General features: G+C 37.2%; 1 pseudogene; it reads left to right on the top strand.

Annotated features, from left to right (window-relative positions):
• The first annotated feature begins 4,604 nt into the window (after positions 1-4,604).
• Positions 4,605-22,982, top strand: LOC144308873 (uncharacterized; annotated as a pseudogene).
• The last annotated feature ends 963 nt before the right edge of the window (positions 22,983-23,945 follow it).

Below are 23,945 nucleotides of genomic sequence, written 5' to 3'. Positions count from 1 at the left end.
ATTGGAGGAACTAATATTGTCAAAATGTCTTTATTACCCAGGGCAATTTACACTTTCAATACAATTCCTATCAAAATACCATGGACTTTCTTCAGAGAGTTGGAACAAATAATCTGAAGATTTGTGTGGAATCAGAAAAGACCCCGAATACCCAGGGGAATATCGAAAAAGAAGAGCAGAGCTGGGATCCCTGGGTGGCGCAGCGGTTTGGCGCCTGCCTTTGGCCCAGGGCGCGATCCTGGAGGCTCGGGATCGAATCCCACGTCGGGCTCCCGGTGCATGGAGCCTGCTTCTCCCTCTGCCTATGTCTCTGCCTCTCTCTCTGTGTGTGTGACTATCATAAAAAAAAGAAGAGCAGAGCTGGGGGAATCACCATGCTGGATTTCAAGTTGTACTACAAGGCTGTAATCATCAAGACAATTTGGTACTGGCACAAAAAAAGACACATAGATGAAAGAAACAGGATACAGAACCCAGAAATGGGCCCTCAACTCTATGGTCAAGTAATATTCAACAAATCAGGAAAGGCTATTGACTGGAAAATGATAGAGTCTTCAAGAAATTGTGGTGGGAAAATTGGACAGCCACATGCAGAAGAATTAAAGTGGACCATTCTCTTATGCCATACACAAAGATAAACTCAAAATGGATGAAAGATCTAAATGTGAGACAAGAATCCATCAAAATCATAGAGGAGAACATAGCAAAAACCTCTCTCATCTTGTCCACTGCAACTTCTTTTAAGACACATTTATGAATGCAAGGGAAACAAAACCAAAAACGAACTATTGAGATTTAATCAAGATTAAAGTTTTTTGCACAGCAAAATAAACAGTCAACAAAACTGAAAGGCAACCTACAGAATGGAAGAAGATATTTGCAAATGACCTATCAAATAAAGGGATAGTATCTAAGATCTATAAAGAATTTATTAAACTCAACAGCAAAGAAACAGACTATCCAATTTGAAATGGGCAAAAGACATGAACAGACATTTCACCAAAGAAGACATACAGATGTACAAGAAGCACATGAGAAAATGCTCTGCATCACATGCCATCAGGAAAATACAAATCAAAACCACAATGAGATACTACCACACACCAGTGAGAATGTGAAGTTTAAGAAGACAGGAGACAACAGATGCTGGAGAGGATTTGGAGAAAAGGGAACCCTCTTGCACTGTTGGTGGGAATGTGAACTGGTACAGCCACTCTGGAAAACTGTGTGTTGGTTCCTCAAAGAGTTAAAAAATAGAGCTACCCTATGACCCAGCAATTGCACTGTTGGGGATTTATCCCAAAGATACAGATGCAGTGAAAGCCTGCCACACCTGCACCCCAATGTTTATAGCAGCATTGTTCTCAATAGCCGAACTGTGGAAGGAGGCTCAGTGTCTGTCAAAAGATGAATGAATAAAGATGTGGTGTTTATGTACCATTAGAAATGATGAATACCCACCATTTTGTTTGACATGGATGGAACTGGAGGGTATTATACTGAGTGAAGTTAGTCAATCGGGAAGGACAATCATTCTATGGTTTCACTCATACAAGGAATATAAAAAATAATATATGGGATTATAGGGGAAAGAGAGAAAACGAGTGGAAAAAATCAGAGAGGGTGACAATTCATGAAAGACTCCTACCTCTGAAGCTAATTAGCGGTAGTGGAAGAGGAGGTGGCCAGGGGGACAGGGTGAGAGGCACTGAGGAGAGCACTTGATGGGATAAGCATGGGTGTTATACTATATGTTGGCAAATCGAACTCCAATAAAAAATATACAAAAAAAGTTTATTATAGAAATACTGTATGATGCAAAAAGAGTAATTCAAATAGATAATGCAACCTTAAGTTTACTGCAGCATTATTTACAATAGCTAAATTGTTGCAGTAGCCCAGTGTCCATTGATAGATGAATGGTTAAAGAATATGTTAATATATACACACAATGAAATTGATTCAACCATAAAAAGAATGAAATGCTGTTATTTGCTACAACATGAATGGAGCTAAAGAGTATAGTGCTAAGTGAAATAAGTCAGAGAAAAACAAATACCATATGATTTAATTAATATGTGGAACTTGAGAAACAAACAAGGAAGGGAAATGAGAGAGAGAGAGAGAGAGAGAGAGAAAATAGACTCTAAACTATAGAGAATACATTGATGGTTTCCACAGGGGAGGTGGGTGGAGTGATGGATGAAATAAATGATGGAAATTAAAGTGTACTCTTATAATGATGAACTCTGAGTTATTTATAGAATTTTTTACTCATTCTATTATCATGTGAAACTAATATGTTATTGTAGGTTAATCTTCCTGTAATTAAAATAAAAAACCTTAAGAAGTGTATGTATTCTGTTGTTTGGGGATGGAATGTTCCCTATATATCTGATAGGTCCATCTGGCTTAATATATTATTTTAATTTGCTGTTTTATTATTTATTTTCTGTCTGAATGACCTATAAATTCATATAGATGAAGTTTACAGTCCCCCATACTGTTGTATTACTCTCAATTTCTCTGGTTATGTCTGTTAATATGTGCTTTTTATATTTAGGTATTTCTATGTTAGGTGCACATATTTAAATTTGATATATCCTCGTAAGATTAACATATTTTTATGAATTTTATAAGATTTATTTTTTTATTTTGGAGAAATTGAGAGAAAGAGAGTGAGCATGATGTGGGGAGGGCAGAAGGAGAGAATATTCAAGCAGACACCCCACTGTGTGCAGAGCCATACATGAGGTTTGATATCTCCACCCATGAGATAACGACATGAGTAGAAACCAAGAGCCAGATGCCCAACCAACTGAACCATCCAGGTGCCTCTCATGTTGTTATTATGTAAAGCTCTTATTTTTTTCTTGTTACAATGTGTGTCTTAAAGACTATTTTCATCCCATATAGATATTGTTTTCCTAGCTTTCTTTTTCTACTTCCACTTGCATGAAATATATTTTCCTTACTTTCACTTTTAGTCTGTATATGTATTTATTTCTTTAATGAGTTTCTTACAGACAGCATATACATGGGTCTTGTTTTTTTAAATCTGATTAGTTACCCTATGTCTTTCATTTGGAATATTTAATTCATATACATTTAAAAGAAGTATTGATAGGTATGTACTTTTTGCCATTTTGTTGTTTTCTATTTGTTTTTCTGTAGTTCTCTTTCCTTTGTCTTTCATTTGCTCTATTTCCTTGTAATTTGATAACTTTCTTTTGTGTCATGATTGTATTCCTTTCTTTTTATATCTTCTTGTGTGTATCTTTATAAGTGATTGATATACTAGCTTCATGTTGGCTTTAACCAGTAATTTTTTTCCTTTCATAATTTCTTTAATTCTAGTTATGGCCTTTTCTTTCCACTTAAAGAGGTCCCTTTAACATTGTTTTGTAAGACTAGCTTAGTTGTGATGAACCCTTTTAGCTTTTGTTTTTCCGGGAATTTTTTTTTCCAATTCTAAAATTTTTGGGTTTCCCCCTCTTAGTATTTTGAATTTATCATGCCACATTCTTCTCTGCAAGGTTTCTGCTAAAAAGTACAGCTTATAGCCTTATGGTATTTTCCTTGTATGTAACTATCTGCTTTTTTCTTGCTACATTTGAGATTCTGTCTTTGTCTTTAATTTTTGCCATTTTAATTATTATGTGTTTTCATGTAGACCTTCTTGGGCTTATCTTGTTTGGGTCTCTCTGTGATTCCTGAATTGGACATCTATTTCTTTCCCCATGTTATAGAAGTTTTCAGCTATAATTTCTTCAAATAATTCCCCTGTCTCCTTTTATCATTCTTTTTCTGTGACCACTATAATGTGAATGTTATTACAATTGACTTTTTTTTTGAATCCTCATTTTCTAAAATCTTAAATTTTTTTATTGTTCACTTTTGTTATTTTCCTCTATCCTATCTTCCAGATCACTGATTTATTCTGCATCCTCTAATCTGCTGTTGATTTCCTCTAGTATATATTCAAATGTCAATTATTTTTTTTAAAACTTTTATTTATTTATGATAGGCACACAGTGAGAGAGAGAGAGAGGCAGAGACACAGGCAGAGGGAGAAGCAGGCTCCATGCACCGGGAGCCTGACGTGGGATTTGATCCCGGGTCTCCAGGACCGCGCCCTGGGCCAAAGGCAGGCGCCAAACCGCTGCGCCACCCAGGGATCCCTCAAATGTCAATTATTGTATACTTCTGCTTTGGTTCTGTTTTTATATTTTCTTTCTCTTTCTGAAGGTTTCAATGAGATAATCCACTTTTCTCTCAAATCCAGTGAGTATTTTTAGGACCATTACTTTGAACTCTATCAGGTATATTGGAGATCTTCATTTTGTTTAGTTTCTATGGGAGAGAGGTCAGTGTGTGTCTTCTCTCATTTGGATCATATTCTTTTTCATTTATTGTCTGACTCTCTGGATTTCTTAGTGCATATTAGGTAGGTCAGCTACAACTCCTTATCTTAAAAGTAGTGACTTTATATAGAAGGGCATCCTGTGCTGTCCACTAGCATATTCCCCTGTGGTCACAAGCACCAGGCACTCCAGACTTGCTTTCTGTGTGGGCTTCATGCACTCTCCTGTCGTGACCAGGCAATGACTGCTATGGGCATTCTGGTGGTGACACTAGACTTTTGTCCAGTTATCTGCAAAGATGAGGCATTACTGTTATGGGTGCATCAGTTAACAGAGCCTACCTCTGGCAACATGAATAAGAGGACCTCCTCCATCCACTGTGTTTGTGCTGGTGGAAAGGGCCAGCCCTTAGCCCATCTACCTACAATAACACATCTCTACTGCTGTGGATGCACTGGTAGGCAGAATTTTTCCCTGGCATGGCTAGCCAAAAGTTTTATTTCTAGCCAATCCAAACACACTGATGGTTGGAGCTAGTACCCAGTGCAGCTCCATGTTTGCTCCAAACTGTTTCCTGCTGCTGCAGGAGGCTTTTTCGGTTTCCAGAATTTTGTTCTGATGCTCCAGGTGCCACACCTTGTCGATGAAGAAGGCAAAACTGGTTGAGGGTCTTGATCTGGTCCTTCTCCTAAGTGCACACAGCCTGATTTCTGGGATCCACCTCCAGCTTAAGGGGGTTCAGCAAGCTCTGGTTCACTAAGGCAGCTTTGATGTCTCCCATTCCACTGGCCCCACTGAAGCCTCTGGCCATATTCTTGCTGGTGCCCAGGCCATCCTTCAAGCTGCTGCTACTGCCTAGCTAGAAGAGGCCAAGTAGCTGATGCAGGCACAAGGCACACTCATGTACAAGTGGCTGCTGAATGCCTGGCGGTTGGAAGTGGACACTTGATAAGACTATGGGTCACCCTGATGGACATGGTAGAGGCTGGAGTGGAGGAAAGTAGGCTGAACCTGATAGCAGTTTGATAAAGAGCCAAGAATCTACTTTTCAGTGGAAACTTATTCTGTTTCTTATTCTAGGTAATTTTAAGACACTAAGCAAAACAGTACACATGCACATACAGTGCACCTATTTCTCATCTATGCATAATTTATGGAATATTTATATCTGTATCAGCCTCTAATACACAAATGAAAACTGCAAAAGAAGACACCTGACATTTCAGTGAATGATGGACAATAGAATAAAAGCAAGATGTCATCAGGTATGGACAAAAGAGGGAGCATAGTATAGAGAGAAGACTATTAGCATGTCATCAAAACATGAGGCCTGTTGAGAGTCCAGTTAAACTATTCCATAGTATTGCTGCCTCATTATCCATTGTGTTAGGCCAAGCAGTTCACAGGATTTAAGGACTTTAAACTGATACTAGCCCCATCATACAAGTACATGCTCTAGATAGCAGCCTAGAGTCACAAGAAAATGTGAGTTCCTGATATGACTTCACCAACAGCCCTTGTGATCAAATATCTTCTGCCTCCCAATGTTTTTATGCCTTATGTGACCCCTAGATAATACCATTATGGGGCTTAATAAAGCCCCACTGTTTGGTGTGAATTGACCAATCCAGCCCTAGCCCCCAAACCCCAAAGCACTCCACCTGTAGATTATAATAAAAACATGTCCCCCTGGTTTTGCCTTTCCCTCTGTTTGTACTGTGCATTGATCTCCTTGCCCCTTGGACTGTGCCATGTACTTCCTCCAGGACCTATGAGTAACAAATTTCTCCATCTCAATGTACTGTGTCTGTTGTTGAACCTAGACTTACCATCCAGCACCCTGTGTTTCACTTTAATAAAGCCATAACAAGTACCTAGTTGCACTTGGAGAAAAATTCTTCATGCTTTCTGAGTCTTTAGAGATCAGAATAATAGTTTCCCAAACTTTTCTCAGTTCATGTCATCTTAGTACATCAGTAATTTTGTCGTGGTACCCTTAGGCCAAAAGAAACACCTAGTACTCTTATTTATCAAGTAATTAGGTATAAGCAATATAATATAATAAATGCCCTAACAACCTAGCTATTTGAAAAAATATTATGCATGAATGAGTGATGTCTTTCACTATTAGCCACTGCTGATAATTTTGACCCACTGTCATGTACTTTGTAAGAAAAAAGTATACTGAATACCTATATGACACAATATACTACATTAGATTTCTTGAATATTAAGTTAGTTTTGAACCCTGTCCACAAAGAGTTGTCAAATAAGAGAAAAATCACTAAAATTAAATAAAAATATTATGAGCGGAGGTGGTGCAAGATGGCAGAGGAGTATGGGTCCTCAACTCACCTGGCCCCACCAACTTACCTAGATAACTTTCAAACCATCCTGAAAACCGACGAATTTACTGGAGATTTAAAGAGAGAACAGCTGGAATGCTACAGAGTGAAAGGTTTTCACTTTTAACAAGATAGGAAGGGGAAAAAAATAAAAAAGAATCAAGTCGGAGAGGGTCCCCATGAGGAGCCGGCTAAGGCCCACAGCAAAGCCTCTGACACAGGAAAGCTCAGAGAAGGAACTTTAAAAAATCTGCACCGGATTCTTCCTGGACTGAAAGGTGTTTAGCAAGGAAATTGGACAGAATCGCAGGAGGGGCAGTGAAGCCTCCAGGCTCCCCAGTCACTAATAGAGGAAGTGTGCCCCCTGTGGAGGGGGGCGGGGAGGAAGCACGCTACAAACTGTGGACCGATCTCAAAGGGCTGGAGCGAGCACCCAGTGGGTCATCTTGGAGAAGCTGGTCGGTTAGGCGGGTGGCTCCAGACAGAGGGGTCTGCAGCCCCTTCCCTGCAGGAGCCATGAGCCCCAGGAGCAAGCGATTCCAGCAGCAAAGGGCCCTGGATCCTGGGGTGCCCTAGTGGACACAGTCCATGATCCTGCACTCCCCCTGGCACAGGTGGAGCCGGGGAGGGCACAGGACAGTGAGGACTCTCCTGCCACCAGACACCCTGTGCCCTGCAAGCTGTGCAGATCAGTGCACCAGCGCCCCCTCCCCGCCAGGAGCATGTAGGCCAGTGCGGACTAAGAGACTGCCTGAGTTGCTAGCAGGGAGCTGACTCCAGGGCTGGAAATCTGACTGCCTCCATTGTTGTTGTTCCTCCTTATTTCACCCTGTGCCTGGGAGGGGAGGGGTGGCCAGGGAACAGAGGCCTCATAGGGTAAACAGCTGCCGCTGAGCCCGGCACCCTGCAGGGGGTGGGGCAGCTCCCCAGGTTTACACAACTGAGAATCAGCACAGCAGGCCCCTCCTTCATAACACCAGCTGGAAGAACAGGGGGCGAGAAAGTTCTTGACCAAGCAGTTCTGGAAAGCTCCAAGGGAAGTCAGAGGGATTTATAGTATATAAAACTAGAGGGTAACCCTCCTATTTTTTTCTTCCTTTTTCCAGTATAACTTATTTTTATACCAGACTGTAAATTTCCAATTTTTTTCTCTTTTCCCACCTTAACTACAATATTTTACCACCTATTCATTTTTCAGTTTCTTTATTTTTGACTTTCATATATCAACAATTACATGTCTTAGATATATTTTCCACTTCTAGATTCCTTTCAACATACTCAACTTAATTTTGGGAGATATACAAGATATGTTTTGTTTTGTTTTGTTTTGTGTTTTTTGTTTTCTCTGCCTCATTTTGTTCTACAATGGCAGAAGTCAATACCTTCTAAAACATGACCAGCATGCACCCAGAACCAAGTGATATACTGTGCTGGTTCATTCTGTGAGATTCCTTATTTCCATTCTTCCCCCCTTTCTTATCTCATTTATGTTTTGGTGGTCAATGTTGGAGTTTTCTACAAGTATTTCTGGTTTAAATAAATTTGGGACTGACCATCTTCTAACATACAGAACTCAATATAGTCATAACCAAGAGGATCACACTCTAGGACCCCTGAAGTACACTACATTCTCCCTCCACTACAACTTCGTCACCACCACCATCTCCCAGTCCTCCACTTTTTTCTTTTCTTTTTTCTTTTCTCTTTTTTCTTTTTACTTTTGCTTTTTTCTCTTCTTTTTCACTCATTTTTTTCTTCTTTGGTATTCTTGGCCTTTTATTTTTTACTACTTTGTTTTAAAATTTGTTTTTCACTTTAATGGTCCTTTTGTTTTATTTCATTCTGATCTTTGTTTTCAATTTCTGGTCTCTGACCTCAGCAGAATCATCTAGTATGACATTTACTTAGGTCGTTGTTGATATTCTTGATTCAGCCAGCTCATACACCACTCTGCAGTGAGCGAAATGACTAGAAAGAACTCACCACAAAACAAAGAATTAGAAACAGTACTCTCTGCCACAGAGTTACAGAACGTGGATTGCAATTTGATGTCAGAAAACCAATTCAGAAGCACAATTATAAAGCTACTGATGGCTCTGGAAAAAAAGGAAACAGGATTCAAGAGACTTCATGACTTCAGAATGTAGATCCAATCAGGTCAAAAAGAAATCAATGAAATGAGATGCAATCCAAACTGGAGGTCCTAACGACCAGGGTTAATGAGGTAGAAGAAAGAATGAGTGACATAGAAGACAAGGTGATGGCAAGGAAGGAAGCTGAGGAAAAAAGAGAAAAAACAATTAAAAGACCATTAGGAAAGGTTAAGGGAAATAAATGTCAGGAAACATCTAGCTAAAATTGGGGTTCCAGAGAACGCTGAGAGGGAAAGAGGGCAAGAAAGCATATTTGAACAAATCATAGCTGAGAACTTCCCTAATTTGGGGAGGGAAACACGCATACAGATGCTGGAGATAGATAGGATCCAGCAAAATCAATAAAAAGTATTAAACACCTACATTTAAGAGTGGAAATTGCAATCCAAAAGTAAAGAGAAAATCCTTAAGGCAGTGAGAGACAAGAGATTCTTAACTTATATGGGGAGGAATATTAGATTATCAGCAGACCTCTGCACAGAGACCTGGAAGGCCAGAAATGGCTGGCAGAATATATTCAGGGTCCTAAATGAGAAGAACATGCAGCCAAGAATACTCTATCCAGCAAGGCTTTCATACAGACTAGAAGGAGAGATAAAGAGTTTCCAAGATTGGCAGAAACTGAAAGAATATGTGACCACCAAACCAGCTTTGCAAGAAATTTGAACAGGGTCTGTTTATAGAAAGCGGAAGCCCAAAGAAATAATCCATCCAGGGACTGAATAGGTATTACGACAACAATAGATTCATATGTTTCAGTAGTTGTTCTGAACGTGAATGGACTTAATGACGCCATTAAACGGTGCAGGGTTTCAGACTGGATAAAAAAGCAAGACCCATCTATTTGAGTCTACAAGAGACTCATTTTAGACATAAAGACACCTACAGCCTGAAAAAAAAAATTGGAGAACCATTTACCATTCAAATGATCCTCAAAAGAAAGCAGGGGTAGCCATTCTTATATCAGATAAACTAAAGTTTATCCCGAAGACTATAGTAAGAGATGAAGAGGGACACTATATCATACTTCAAGGATCTATCCAACAAGAAGACCTAACAATCATAAATATACATGCCCCAAATGTGGGAGCTGCCAAATATATCAATTAATAACCAAAGTTAAGACACACTCAGAGAATAATACACTTAGACTTAGTGACTTGAATATAGTGCTTTCCACAATCGACAGCTCTTCTAAGCACAACATCTCCAAAGAAACAAGAGCATTTAATGATACACTGGAGCAGATGGATTTCACAGATATTTATAGAACTTTACATCCAAACGCAACTGAATACACATTCTTCTCAAGTGCACATGGAACTTTCTCCAGAATAGACCACATACTGGATCACAAACCAGGTCTTAACCAATACCAAAAGATTGGGACTGTCCCCTGCATATTTTCAGACCATAATGCTTTGAAACTAGAACTAAATCACAAAAAGAAGTTTGGAAGGATTTCAAACATGGGGGGTTAAGGACCATCCTGCTAAAAGATGAAAGGGTCAACCAGGAAATTAGGGAAGAATTAAAAAGATTCATGGAAACGAATGAGAATGAAGATACAACCGTTCAAAATCTTTGGGATACAGCAAAAGCAGTCCTGAGGGGGAATGCATCGCAATACAAGCATCCATCCAAAAACTGGAAAGAACTCAAATTCAAAAGCTAAAATTGCACCTAAAGGAGCTGGAGAAAAAAACAGCAAATAGATCCTACACGCAGCAGAAGAAGAGCATTAATAAAGATTCGAGCAGAACTCAACGAAATAGAGACCAGAAGAACTGTGGAACAAATCACCAAAACCAGGAGTTAGTTCTTTGAAGAATTAATAAGATAAATAAACCCGTAGCCAGCCTTATTAAAAAGAAGAGAGAGAAGACTCAAATTAATAAAATCATGAATGAGAAAGGAGAGATCACCACCAATACCAAGGAAAGACATATGATTTTAAAAGCTTATTAAGAGCACCTATACGCCAATAAATTAGGTAATCTAGAAGACATGGACACATTTTTGGAAAACCACAAACTACCAAAACTGGAACTGGAAGAAATAGAAAACCTGAACAGGCCAATTACCAGGGAGGAAATTGAAGCAGTAATCAAAAATCTCCCAAGACACAAAATTGCAGGGCCAGATGGCTTCCCAGGGGAATTCTATCAAACGTTTAAAGAAGAAACCATACCTATTCTACTAAAGCTGTTCGGAAAGATAGAAAGAGATGGAATACTTCCAAACTCGTTCTATGAGGCCAGCATCACCTTAATTCCAAAATCAGAGAAAGACCCCACCAAAAAGAATTATAGACCAATATCCCTGATGAAAACAGATGCAAACATTCTCAACAAGATACTAGCCAATGGGATCCAACAGTATACAATGGAATATTACTCAGTCATTAGAAACGACAAATACCCACCATTTGCTTCGACGTGGATGGAACTGGATGGTGCTCATTTCATGAAATAAGTCAATCGGAGAAGGAAAAACATTATATAGTCTCATTCATTTGGGGAATATAAAGAATAGTGAAAGGGAATAAAGAGGAAAGAAGAAAAAAATGAGTGGGAAATATCAGAAAGGGAGACAGAACATGAAAGACTCCTAACTCTGGGAAATGAACTAGGGGTGGCGGAAGGGGTGGTGGGCGGGGGATTGCAGTGACTGGGTGATGGGCACTGAGGGGCTACTTGGCGGGATGAGCACTGGGTGTTATGCTCTATGTTGGCAAATTGAACTCCAATAAAAAATTTTAAAAATTATAGAATAAATGCTCTTTAAGTTTTATGAGTTCTACATACTCTGAGATCAAGGCTTAAAACACAAGATAGGAAAAAGTAGAGAGTATTATTAATGGATAATAATTATTGACTTACTTATCCAACATCTCACCTTCTACAATAGGGTCTATCATGAAAAAAAGTTACTACAATAAATAAATTTTACCATTTAACATTTCCAGAACTTGCTGAATTCATTTTGTTCTTAAACCATTGAACTTACCTGGCAGTTTCCATGACTGTTTTACTCATCCAATTGCTTTTCCTTTATTTCATTTCTTACTAACTTCTCTACTGAATCTGTCATTGTTAATTATTTCCCACTCCTTAATATTCTCTCATATTTTGGATTTAATGATATTTGGTACCTTGGGTTTTCCTTTTGTTTTAGAACTAAAGACCTCTTTCTCCTACCATCACCAAAATATGGAGATTCCCAAAGGTTCAGTCTTTATTATTTTTCTCTTCTTTACATTCTTCATCTCAGAGGTGTAACTAATTCACATACCAACAACTATCACCTCTGCCAAGGTATCATAAGTATACATTAGATTCTGCATTTTCTGTTAAAATCTAGTTTCCTTCTTACAAGCTTCCTTCTTCTGGCTTCACTAAAAGAAAGACCCAAACTTTTTTTTTTTTTCAAAACATCTGGCTCTCAGACTTTAGTTATATTTGGCTTATTCTTCTATTATAACCAATATTTAAGCTATTTATGAATGCTGCTAATCCTTCCCTTAAAGTGTATGTTATTTGTCGTTCCTTCAAAATTCTTACAAGCATCCCCCTATAGTACTTTGTCATTCCATTGTAAATATACCATAAATTTTATTGTACTATGTTTTATTTAATCAATTTTTAGTGGTAGAACATTACAAACCTGTGTTCTAAAATTGAGAGAATTTTGCTGATTTCTAGTTTTATTGCATTTTTATTTTTATGAGACAGCATGGTCTTTATCATTTTTATTCCTTAAAAATTTTGAGACTTCCTTATTATCTATTTTTAATAATGTTCCATGTGCATTCAAAAGAATGTCTATTCTTTGTTGGGTACAAGTTTCTCTATATTAGATTAAATTAAGTATTTTTCTTTTTAGAACTACTATTGGGTGGATGCTGGCCTTTTTGCTATCTATGTGTTTATTAACTAAACTTTTTAAAACTACCTTCCATCACTTTTGTTCTGCATTATTTGAGAATTGCTTAGCCAAATTGTCCAGTTACTAATTCTCTGTTCTTATGGGTCCATTACACTAATCAACCCATCTATTGAATGGCAATAGATTGGATTTCATCTTTTTATTAAAAAAATATATAATTACATGTGTCAATTTTAATATTTAACGCTATTTTTTCTTGTGTCAGGAATATTGTACCTTCCCTATTGTTCTTATGTTTATATAATTATACTTATAAGTTTTGATCTGTCTGCTATATTATCTCTGGTTTCCCATATGTGTATTGTCTATCTTTTGTGGTGTTTATGTGTCTCAAATGACATGTACTTTGGTACTGTTAACTCATCCTTGTAATTGAGATTTACTCCAAGACAATCAGCTGAATCTGATTATAAAGCCTGCTTTGAGGGCACAAGTGAGATAGTTACCAGGAGAGTGATAAATGAGTGGAGCATACTGCAAGTAGCATAATTCCACCACAATTGATCTTCTGGGAAAATATATGTATTTGTTTCTTAGTATAGACAACTACCTAAGTCCCTGTGCTTTCTCATCTTCAAGCATTTCTCCCTCCTGAAAACAGAAAGCTTTGTCATAACTTTCTGAATCATAAAGCAATTAGAGAAAGAATCCCCAGGTGTAAGCCAGCCTTTTTGTTCTCTCCTGTTCTGTTCTTACTAATCCCCAATTATTTGTCCGTCAATATGTTTCTATTCTTAGTCTCAACAATCTCTAGGCAATGAGCTCATGTGGTGTTGATTCTATCTTTTTAAAAATCCAGTATTCTCCCACTAGATCCCGGATGCATCTTAGGCTTTGAAGCTCTGCATTCTCTCTTTGATTAAATCCTATTTTGTTTTGTTTTATTTTATTTTGTGATTTCTCTTTCCTATATTTGAATATGGTTATACCTTCATTAATATTTAGAATATTTTTGGGGTGCCTGAGTGGCTCAGTGGTTGAGCATCTGCCTTTGGCTCAGGGCATGATCCCAGGTTCCTGGGATTGAGTCCCATATCAGGCTCCCTACAGGGAGCCTGCCTCTCCCTCTGCCTATGTCTCTGCTCCTCTCTGTGTGTCTCTCATGAATAAATAAAATTTTAAAAGAAAAAATATGTTTTTCTTTGAATTTGTATAGAGTAATGTAGGGGTGGAAGCCGCAACTTGTACTCTGTATACCAAGTTGAAAATATGGCTTCTACATAACAAGTTCTTGTTAATGTTTTATATTTCTGAATTTCCTATAAAGAATAGTGTATCAATTGAAAAAGAAATACATCACAAATCTATTTGAAAATAAACACCTATAAACTCACCAAAACATCCAATGATAACATGCCTCAGGAGTGTATTGCACTTCTCCTATATTTCTCACATTCGAATAGACACATAGAAGCCACTTACTGATTATTTAGTGTTTGATTGATAGATTCACTTATTTATTATTGACACATTGCTTGAAAAAAAGTTTAAATTCTAATCTATATGGGTATGAGAAAGATAATAGGGAATATGATACATGTCCTCACTCACATAGCCTTTAATTAATTGAATATAATCATTCAACTTGGAGAAAAAAATGTGGAAGATTCGTACTTATTTCTAGTTGACCTGAGTGTCAAAATCTAAACAAACAAACAAACAAAAACAAAAACAAAAACAAAAACTTTTGTTAACTTTTTTTTTTAATTTAAGTAATCTCTACTCCCAATGTGGGGTTCAAACTCATGACCCTGAGATTAAGAGTTACATGTTATACTCAATTTTTATTAGCTTTCATAAAAGAATTAAAAGATATATTTTAGTTTCCATTAGACAGCTTATTTTTGTATTTTTCCAGTTTATGAGAATATAAAATATGTATATTTATTTTTGAGATATAATTGACATGTAACATTGTATAAGTTTAAAGCTTCTAACAACCACTATCTCATTCTCTGTTAATATGAATTTGGCTTTTTAGAATTTCACATAAAAGTGAGATTATACAGTATTTTTTTGTCGTTGTTCTGACATTTCACATAGAATAATGCCCTCAAGTTCCCTTAGTGTTACTGCAAATGACAGGATTTTCTTTTTTCTATGGCTGTATAATATTCCAGTGTGTGTGTGTGTGTGTGTGTGTGTGTGTGTGTGTGTGTATCACCTCTTCCTTAACCTTTCATCCATCAATGGACAGCACTTGGGTTGTTTTCATGTCTTGTGAATAATGCTGCAATGAACATGAAGGGGCAGATATCTCTTTGAGATAGCGATTTCATTTCTTCTGAAATATCAGAAGTGAGACTGTTGGATCATGCATAGTTCTATCTTTGATTTTTTGAAAACCCTGCACATTGTTTCCTGTACTGACTATAACAATTTACATTCTCACTAACATTGCACAAGGTTCCCTTTCCTTCACATCCTCACCAACACTTGTTATATCTAATCTTTTTGATAATAACAGGTGTGAGGTGATATCTTACTGTGGTTTTTATTTGCATTTCCCTGATGATTAGAGATGTTGAGCATCTTTTCTTGTATCTGTTAGTCATTTGTCTGTCTCTTTTGGAAAAATGTCTACTCAGGTCCTCTGTCCATTTTATTAATTGAGTTATTATTATTCCCATTATTATTTTACTACTGAGTTGTATAAGAATTCCTTCTATATTTTGGATATATATATATATATATATATATTATTTACAAATATTTTCTCCCATTACATACATTGCTTCTTCATTTTGTTGATCGTTTCTTTTGTTCTACAGAATCTTTTCAGTTGGATGTAATCTCACTTGTTTATTTCTCATTTTGTTTCTTGTGTTTTTGATGTCATATCCAGAAACAAAGATTGTCAAGACCAATGTCAAAGAGCTTGTTCCTTATGTTGTTGTTGTTGTTGTTTTTTTATAGACAGCCTATTTGTTGATCATTGCCTTGACCTCCTCTGTTTTAGTATGTTGGATATTTTTTTCTTTCTTTCAAGTGTTTCCTTTAATCCACCTAAATTTTCAAATCAAGTGTAAGGTTTATGAATTTGGAAATATTCAAGTGGCCTTTAAATGCTTGACCTAACAGCACTAAAGTAACTAAGAGGAGTGCTTGGATGGTTCAGTTGGTTAAGCATCTGCCTTTGCCTCAGATCCTGATCTCAGGGTCCTGGAGTCAAGCCCTATGTCAGGCTCCCCGCTCTTCAGGGAGGCTGCTTCTCCCTCTCCCTTTGCCTGCTATTCCCTTTGCTTGCTCTCTCTCTCTCTCTCTCTCTGACAATTAAATAAATACAATGTTAAAAAATAAGGTAGCAGAAATTTCAGATAGTATGAATCACCAAGTAGATTAAGCCAATTTATAGTCAGCAGCCTTGACTTTTGAATTAACTAAAAATGAAAATGCTGAGGATAAAAAATCTAATCTGTCATAAAAATTGATATATTGTGAAAATGTATTAATGAATGTAAGCTTCTAAATTAAAACTGTGGTGGTTTAGCTGTGCAGCCCAATTTTTAAAATACATATTTATTTATTATTTGAGAGAGAGAGCAGGGAGGGGGGACAGAGGAAAAGGGATAGAGATAACTTCAAGCAGACTTCCCACTGAGCACAGAGCCAAACATAGGGCTCAATCTCAGAACACTGAGATCATGACCTAAGCTAAAATTAAGAGACGGATTCTTAAAGCTAATGCCAGTTGCAAGAGGTCTGGAAAAGCTTAAAAGGCACAGAGAGAAAATGGGGATGGAAAAGCCATAAACACAAAAACATGATATGAGTCTTTAGACATATATTCACCATTCCCAAAATATTAAATGGAATACAACATCTGTAGAAAACTCAAAGCTCAATGCAAGTCAAATCAAGGTTTATGACTCTTTTCCCACATAATTAGTCATCTTATATGTCATGATAACAAACAGTATCCCTAATATTGGACAGCTATCTTTCAGACTATCACAAAGGAACTTGGATGATTATACTGAATCAAACTTGCCATTCCTACTGCAAAAATCACATGCAATGAAGACAACTGGGCAGTAATGAGATCTTTGACCTACAAATAATTAGTAAGGATCATTTTTGTGGTCTATTCATATGCTCTTGAATGAGCAATCTAGTTATTCTGAGACCAACAGTTTTTAATTAATAAATAAAGATGACTTTTTCTTCAGCTTCTTCATCATTTACAACTTCTTCCTGTATTTTTTTTTAGTTTTTGAATATTTTTTTTGTTTTCTGAGAGCAAGAGAGAGCACAGGCAGAGGGAGGGGCAGAGGGACAAGCCAACTACCCACTGAACTCAGAGCATGACTCTGGGCTCCACAAGGGGCTCAAAGTGGGACTCCATCCCAAGACCCCTAGGTCATGACAGAGCTGAAATCAAGAGTCAGTCAACTGAGCCGCCTTGGTGCCCCATTGTTCTTGCATTTTCTGTTAGTCTCTGTTACTTGTAATGCTTCAGCTGCAAGTATTAGAAAGCTTTAACTCAAATAGGCCTATGGAACTAAGGCATTCATTATGTTACATAGTGGAATGTTTAGAACTAGAGGAAGTTTCAATAGTGGCATATTCAACATATCACAAAGGTCATCAAAATCCCAATTTCTATCTCTAAATTGTGCTACTTTAGTTGTTTGGCTTTGCCTTTCGTGTCTCTCTTCATAGTTATAAGATGGTGTTGTATTGGTTCCAAACATTGCAACCAGATATGAGTATTTCTAGGAGATTTTCTAGTGACTCCTATGGAAGAGTGAAGAAACCTTTCCTAGAATCCTTCTCTCAGATATAATTGGCTAGAACTGAATGATATGCACCCCTTAAATCAATCACTAACAAGAAGAATTGAATGAAGGCTTAGGACAACAATACTTTATACTTAGATCTCTAGATAAGGTTTACTTCTTTCAAGTTATATGGAGGAAGTATGGACAATAAAATAATATTGGGGTTTTGCAAGTAAGGAAAAATGGAGAAATGGATGTTGGTATATAATTAATTATATATGAAATAGACTGTAGGCTCCAGAGAGTCATTTTTAAACAATTAAATCATTAGCTTTTAGTACAATATCTGTCATAAAATAGGTTCTCAAAAAAAAGGTTCTCAATAATTACATTTTAATCAACTCTAACTAGCAAGCAATTAACTCTGAATGATAAAGTTTTTACAAAGCAAATAATAGTTGATCTGCTTCTTGATGAAGAAAGTAAGGAAATGGTGGGCAGACTATTTTAGATGAGGGAAAAGACACTGGAAAAAAACACAAAGTCATAAACTGTCACAGAAGGTTGGATCAGTTATTATTACTTTCTGAAAAAAAGTAACAGATTATTAATAGCAGCAGAAAACATAGAGACATTATTGTTTTTTTAACAAGATATCCGAAAATCTTTTCATAGTTAAGCTAGTGGCTTAGGGGTGCCTGCAGGGCTCAGTAGTTGGGCGTCTACCTTTGGCTTGGGTCATGATCTTGGGGTCCTGGAATTGAATCCCATATCAAGATCCCTGCAGGGAGCCTGATTCTTCTTCTGCCTTTGTCTCTGCCTCTCTCTGTGTGTCTCTCATGAATAAATAAATTTAAGATCTTAAAAAAAGCTAGTGGCTTAAAAATGTTATTGAAGCCCAGACTCCTAAGGCCTTTCTCTTTAGTTATCTTTTATATTGTTAATATGTCCTCTCATGTTTGCAAGATGGCTCCTGCACTTTAAAGCATCATGCCATTATATAACAATATATAAAGCAGGAATGAAATAGAGTTTTTATTACAATAGAAAATCTCAGGCACACCATATAAGTATTTTTCTCATTTATAATTGGCCCAGTCTAGGCCAGGAGACCACTACAACCTACAAGAAAGTCTTGGAAAGTATGTACCTGGACTTCCTAGCTTCTATGGTGATAACAGGTAAGCAAGAAGAAGGGGATAATTTTGGGTAAGCAATAAATAGGGTCCATCACATCTTTCAGTAGACATAGGTATCAGGAATATGAGGAAAATGGCAGAAAGAATTTGGAGAAATAGATTGGATCCACATGTTTATCTACTGAAGCTTGGGAGTTCCATGTGTAGTATTTATAAGGAAAAACAAAAAGGACAGTGCACATGTGTTCCCTCTCTAATCCTTTAATTCATTTGCCTTTTAAAAATGTCTTCATTTGAACAATCAAAATAAATATCTAACAAACTCTGTCACTGATCTTCTATTATCTTCTCAAAATATAGCCACCATTTAGTTGCTATGGGTCTTACATGCAATTAGAATATTTATTAATGTTCTCTCATAAGCTTTACAAAATTCCTTTTTTGAATGACAAGTTATTCTGATTCTGTGATTCCCAATGGTGTTTGTACATGTGTTTATAGCACAATTTTGAAAATGAGATTTTTGTTGTTGTTGTTGTTTTAAGGAAAGGTAGACTTCCATATGCAGCATCTCTTTTGGATGTGTCTGGAGGCTTGTAACCTTAACTACCCTACATGCTCCTAAAAATGAACCTTGAGAGCTTGTTTGAAAGTTATAGCAAGGGAACACAGCTACCCCCATAATCAGGACCAAAGATCAGTCCTCCTCTCTTGGGGAAGGTTGTCCTTTTTGACCTAGCATGCAGCTTCTTGAGGGATGCATCTGGAGTAGTGAGGAAGGAAGGAGACACCTGCCTAGCCAGACAGATCAACTGAATCAAACCTGACAATGGGGTGACAAATGTCACAGCCAGATCACCTTCACATCAGAAAATGAGAAATTCTGAGCACATGTTTCAAATAAAATATTCTAAATAAAGGTATTCAAGACCACAATAATTGCAAATAACTACTCTAATGCTGAATGCTACTCATGATCTATAAAAATATCCACTTTAATACTATTTAAATTGTTGCATGTGAGCCCATTATCTCTCTCTACCTGACTACAACTCTTTCTTAATAATACACTCTCTTGCATATTTATGCATTAAACAAATATTTGTTGAGTGCCTACTTGAAGCAGCATTCTGCTAAGCATTGAGATTAAATTATTAACCACAACAACAGCAAAAAAAAAAAACCCTGAAATAATCTTACCTTCATTTAGAGCTTGTATTGCATGTGCCAGGAAATATGACTGTTGGTTCAAGATTGATATCCCAATTTTCCCCTTTTAATTTGCTGCAAAGTTTATTTGATTTATTATGAGATGATTCACTCTCTTCAAGGTCCTTTTGACAAGATTTGAAATGTGCATCCCCACTTGAAACAATAATTTCTATTATCTGTTGATCAATATTTGAAAGTATCCTCATAAATTATTGAAGTTTAAGAGTTGAGAACTGGGGGAGGAGGGTAGATGATGGAAGAACAGAGGTCCTCAATTTATCTGGTCCCACAAACTTACTTAGATAACTTTCAAAACATACTGAACACCTACAAATTCAACCTGAGATGTAAAGAGAGAACAGTTGGAATGCTACCTGGAATGCAAATGCAACCTGGAATGTAAAGAGAGAAAAGTAATCGCTTCCATCAAGGGTGTATTTTACTTAGTTGTGGTTGATATTTTTTGACTCTGCTCATTCATAGGTCACTCTGCACTGGAAAAAAGTGACTAGAAGGAAGAATTCACCACAAAAGAAAGGCCCGGAAGTAATACTCTGCCACAGACTTGCTGGACATGGATTTAAAAACCATGTCAGAGATAAAATTCAGAAGTAAAATTATAAAATTCCTGGTGGCTCCGGGATCCCTGGGTGGCGCAGCGGTTTGGCGCCTGCCTTTGGCCCAGGGCGCGATCCTGGAGACCCGGGATCGAATCCCACGTCGGGCTCCCGGTGCATGGAGCCTGCTTCTCCCTCTGCCTATGTCTCTGCCTCTCTCTCTCTCTCTCTGTGTGTGTGACTATCATAAATAAATAAAGAAAAAAAAAATTCCTGGTGGCTCCATAAAACAGCATAAAGGACTCTAGAGATTCTCTTACTGAAAAATTGAGATCTAATAAGGTCAGAATTAAAAATTCTTTAACTGAGATACAGTTTAATTTGGATGCTCTAACTGCTAGGGTTAATGAGGTAAAAGAGAGACTGAGTGACATAGAAGACAAGTTGATGAAAAGGAAGGGAGCTGAGGAAAAAAGAAAGAAAAACAATTAAGAACCCATAAGGAAAAAAAGAACCCATGAGGAAAGGTCTAGGGAAATAAATTATAGCTTGATAAGGAATAATATTAGGGCTATTGGCATTCCAGAAAAGGTAGAGAGAAAGGACCACAAAGTATATTTGAATAAATCATACCTGAGAACTTTCCTAATCTGGGGAAGGAAACAGGCATTCAGATCCAAGAAATAGAGAGGACCCACCAAAATCAACAAAAACTGTTCAACACCTTGACATTTAAGAGTGAAACTTGCAAATTTCAAAGATAGAGAAAATTCTTAAAGCAGCTCTAGACAAGAGATGTTTAACTTATATGGGAAGAAATATCAGATTAACAACAAACCTATACACAGAGACCTAGCAGGCCAGAAGGAGCTGTCATAATAATAGAGGGTATTAATGAGAAAAAATGCATCCAAGAATATTTTATTCAGTAAGGCTGTCATTCAGAATAGAAAGAGAGATAAAGAACTTTCAATATAGGAAGAAAGTGAAAGAATATGTGATCACCAAACCAGCTCTGCAAGAAATATTAAGGGGGACCCTGTAAAAGAAAGAGGGAAACAAAAAAACAATCCACAAAACAAGGACTGTATAAGTAATACAATAACTCTAAATTGATATCTTTCAATAGTTACTCTGAACATGAATGGGCTAAATAATCCCATCAAAAGACTCAGGGTATGGGACTGGATAAGAAAGCAAGACCCATCTATATGCTGTCAACAAGAGACTCATTTTAGACTTAAGGACATCTCCAGCCTGAAAATGAAGCAGTGGAGAACCATTTACCATTCAAATTCGCCTCAGAAGAAAACTGGGGTAGCAATCCTCATATCAGATAAATTAGAATTTATACCAAAAACTAAAAAAAAAGAATTTATACCAAAAACTGTAATAAAAGATGAAGAAGGACACTATGATACAGGGTCTGTCCAATAAGAGGCCCTAACAATTGTGAGTATTTATGCCCCTAATGTGGGAGCACCCAAGTATATTAACCAATAAATAACCAAAGTAAAGAGATACATAGATAATAATACATTAATAGTAGGAAACTTTAATGCAGCAGTCTCAGCAAATGACAGATTTTGTAAGCAGAACATCAAACAAACAAGGTCCTTGAGTGACATGCTGGACCAAATGGATTTCACAGATATATACAGAAAATCCCATCCTAATGCAACTGAATACACATTCTTCTCACATGCACATGGAACTTTCTCCAGAATAGACCACATACTGGGTCACAAATCAGGTCTCAACTGATGCCAAAAGATTGGGATTGTCCCCTGCATATTTTCAGACCACAGTGCTTTGAAACTGGAACTCAATCACAAGAAGAAATTTGGAAGAAACTCAAACACATGAGGTTAAAGAGCATCTTACTAAAAGATGAATGGGTCAACCAGGAAATTAGAGAAGAATTAAAAAGATCCATGGAGACTAATAAAAATAAAAATACAGTGGGAGTGAACGTCGTGCCTCAAGTTGGACCGGCTTTTGAAGCCAGCAGAAAGAATGTGGGGGTGGCACACAGTGAAGTAAACCCCAACACTCGAGTGATGAAGAGCCAGAGCATCTGGCTGGCCTACATCATCTTGGTAGGACAGCTGAATGTGGATCTACTAAGCATCCCCTTCTTCAGCATACCTATTGTCTGGACCCCGAGCAATGTCATCCATAACTTGTGAAACGGACACCTTTTGAGACCCCTGACCAAGGAAAGGCTCGGCTTCTGACACACTAGGAACAGATGGACTATGGGCTTCAATTTACCTCTTCCCACAAATTCCTCAGCATCTCTCCTATTGTACTTACCTCCTGGTCAGCTTCTACGCCAATGATGATGCTGCTCACTTCCTCATCAACACAGCCTCATTGCTTAGCATACTGCTGCCTAAGTTGCCCTAATTCCATGGGGTTTATCTCTGGCATCAACAAATACTGAGAGATAGGGCTGGGGATAACACTGGACCAAAGGGCTAGAATATCCTTTCCTTCTCCATATTGTCTTCTGTATCTTGAAAGCCTGAGAACTATATAACTTTCCCAAACTCCAGGAAGAGAAGAGATTGGAAAATGGGCTCCCTGGGCCCAGCCCTACGAGCAGATTTTTTTGAATCAGGAAAGGTGGGAAGGATAAGGGCTAAATCGCTCTCCCTCACAGCAGGAAGCCATGTTTGAACAGCATGTTTGGTAACTGAGCAGGTAGTTTCATGATTAAATTTTTCTAGATCTTATACCCACACTACTTTCCAGCTCTGTTTTGCTATGTATTTTCCTTATAATAAAGATACTTTAAAAAAAAAGAAATGAAACGAAAAATACAACTGTTTAAAATCTTTGGGATATAGCGAAAACAGTTCTAAGAGGAAAAAAATATCACAATACAAGCCCCCCTCAAAAAATTTGGAGGAAAAAAAACTAAAATACACATGCTAACCTTGCACCTAAAGGAATTGGACAAAGATCAGGAAGCAAAACCTAAACCAAGCAAAAGAAGTGAGATAATAAAAATTAGGGCAGAACTCAATGAAACAGAGACCAGAAGAACTGTAGAATAGATCAAGAAAATCAGGAGCCAGTTCTTTGAAAGAATTAATAAGATAGATAAATCTTTAGCCAGCCTTATTAAAAAGAAAAGAGACCCAAATTAAGAAAATCATGAATGGAAGAGAAGAGATCATGACCAATACCAAGGAAATACAAACAAGTTTTTAAAAGTTTTATAAGCAGTTATATGCCCGCAAATTAGGCAATCTAGAAGAAATGGATGTATTTCTGGAAACCTAAAAATTACCAAAACTGGAACAAGAAGAAATAGAAAACTTAAACAGGCCAATAACCAGCGAGGAAACTGAAGCAATCATCAAAAACCTCCCAAGACACAAAAGTTGAGGGCCAAATGATTTCCCTGAGGAATTCTACCAAACATTTAAAGAAGAAATAATTCCTATTCTAATAAAGCTGTTTCAAAGAATAGAGAGTAATGGAGTATTTCCAAACTC

Source organism: Canis aureus, chromosome X, assembly GCF_053574225.1.
Source record: "Canis aureus isolate CA01 chromosome X, VMU_Caureus_v.1.0, whole genome shotgun sequence".
NCBI lineage: Eukaryota > Metazoa > Chordata > Mammalia > Carnivora > Canidae > Canis > Canis aureus.
This window is presented reverse-complemented; position numbering and strand designations above follow the sequence as displayed.